Source organism: Leptinotarsa decemlineata, unplaced genomic scaffold (assembly GCF_025532065.1).
Source record: "Leptinotarsa decemlineata unplaced genomic scaffold, Ldec_3_MD MMD2_tig00003192_RagTag_RagTag, whole genome shotgun sequence".
In the NCBI taxonomy this organism is placed as follows: Eukaryota; Metazoa; Arthropoda; class Insecta; order Coleoptera; family Chrysomelidae; genus Leptinotarsa; species Leptinotarsa decemlineata.
In genome coordinates, this window is record NW_027412582.1 from 4,281,869 (window position 1) to 4,284,388 (window position 2,520).

General features: G+C 36.5%; 1 long non-coding RNA gene across 1 annotated transcript; it reads right to left on the reverse strand.

Moving 5' to 3' along the window:
- Positions 1–324: 324 nt before the first annotated feature.
- Positions 325–2,263, reverse strand: LOC141483283 (uncharacterized). The gene is made up of 2 exons (XR_012465995.1): positions 1,208–2,263; positions 325–1,160 (listed from the first exon to the last, which is right to left on the reverse strand). It is a non-coding gene; the product is annotated as an uncharacterized lncRNA (long non-coding RNA).
- Positions 2,264–2,520: the final 257 nt, after the last annotated feature.

Here is a 2,520-nt window from a genome sequence, read left to right on the forward strand (position 1 = left end):
CCGATTTAAATTTGCCTGGATTTACTGTACTCGACATCAAGGCAAAAATAAAAACTATTAAGAACACGTTATGGAGCAGAACTTTGCAAGATAAAAAATTCAGAAAGAAGTGGAGCTAGTGCTGATGACGTTTATGAGCCCCGACTATTCTGGTTTAAACTTGCAGACGTGTTTCTACGCAACATATGCACTACAAAAGCCAGTTCTTCAAACTTGAAGGTGAGTACTCTCAAATACATATACTTACGTAATTATTTCTTTTTCTCAAAATGATGTATGATTAATTTTTGCTAATAAAAATTCACAAACCAAATGACAAATCAATTTCAAAGCCAAAAATAAGATGTTTATTTTTTTTTTTTAATTTGTTGATTACTAAATCATTTTCAATTGCCATGGTACAATGTGTGTTGTGACAAAACATTCAGCATAATAATTTCGTACTTCTCCTGCTGCCCTGCTGTAGTTATTTGAAGCACCGTGGGATATCTCCTCAAGACCACTGTGTGGATGTTGGGTAGCGGTACCTGGTTGAACCCTTCCTTCTTCCCAGTTTTCAATATCCAGCATATCTCTCGGGATGTATGGGTGTATGGGAGTTGAAGTCTTTCGCAACCAGTTGTGAAGAGCGCATGTAGTTTTCACCACTTGTTCCATTGTTTGTATGGAGAGTGGAATAGGTTTCCAAAGATTCTAAATTTCAACACAAATATGCCGAATGTGTTTTCCACAACGCGACGGGCCCTTGAAAGTCTGTAATTGAATATTTTTTGTTTTTCCGTTAGCGGACCACATCTGGAATATGGTTTTAAAATATTGGTTCTCAATGGGAAGGCATCGTCAGCGACGAAAATTCCTTGTTCCGGTATATTCAGTGAATTATTTTGCAAGGCCTCATTAAAAGTTGATTTCGCAAATATTGCAGCGTCATTTACTCTTCCATTGGTTCCCACATCGATGTATATGAAATTGTAATTGGCATCAACAATTGCGAATAGTATCGTACTGAAATCTATCGTACTAAAATACTGTGAACCAGTTTTTGGAGGGCACCTGATGGTGACGTGCTTACCGTCCATAGCCTCACACACATTTGGGAAATTCCACAAAGTTTCGTAGTCTCGCATCACATTTTCCCAGCTTTCAACTATGTTAGGCACCTGTAACAAGCAATAATTATTAGACAGTGTACATTATTCTATTTTACCGGTAACAAGCAATAATTATTAGACAGTGTACATTATTCTATTTTTAGAGCTTTGTATTTGTGTCAACTTTCAATTGCTTTCGGGAATGATTGATTTCATGTAATTTCATGTTCTTTGTTTCAGGAGTTAGAATCGACGATAAAGGGCATTTCTGGAAAAGCAACCGATGATAGCCAACATTTGGGACAACGTGAACAGGAAACTGAGCAAACAGCACACATTCAGGACACTGAGGCAACATCTCCAAATATGATTGCAACGTCTTCGGCGGAAATTAGGAATACTTCAAAAAACACAAAGGGGAGTAAACGTTCCCTCAGTACTACCGTTTCAGGGGTTCAGGACGCAATAAAACAATTGAAGACACTATCGGAAGAAAATAAGCAAGATCTGAACGAATTCCACGTGTTTTGTGATAGCCTTGTTATACAGTTGAAAAAAATGCCCTTAGATAGGGCTCTTATCTGTCAAGGACAGCTACAGAAAGTGATGACAGAAGAACGACTCTTCCAACTCACATCACACCCTCAGTCTCACTCATCCATGTCGTCCAGGTCACCTGCTGATTATCAACAGTCGATAGCAACTTCAGGCCGGTACTCTGCGATGTCATCAACGCAAAGCAGCACACATTCACGGCAGTCACAAAACCATTACTACCAATCTACCGAAAAAGATGCCGATTATGAAAACAGTGATGTTTTGTCCGATGCCATTTCTTCAGCGGGAATAATAGTTGATGATTTAATGGCTTTATAATAAATTATCTTACGTTATTTTATAGAAATAAAACATATTTTCAAAATTACTTGAAACTTTGTATACTATAAACTTTTTATTCTACCGGCAGACAGCTTTTGCTATTGCTGGTATTAAATACTTTTTCTCCTACTGTTTTAAAGTTCAATTATTGTTTTTTTTTAAAGTAATGTTCTTCTTTTTCTTTTTTTGTACCCCATCTATTTCATGTGAATAAAGTATGTGTTTCATTCATTCATTCAACTTTTTATTATGTTAATCTATGAATGAATTAAACTACAAGATATTAAATTTCTACTCACCATAATAAAATCTGCCAAACAGTTGTATATAGCCCTGCATACCTCAGGCAAAAACCGTGAAAATGTGCTTCTTGGAATTCTGTACAGTGCACTTAAGGTACCTATATTATCTCCAGTCGCTAGATATCGTAGCGTCATTTGAAGTTTTATTTTAAAAGCTGCTCGGAACCAAGTATCTTTTTTTCTTATCAACGGAGTTACTTTGTCTAGAAGATATGCGAATTGCTCCTCGTTCATTCTTAAATGATTTC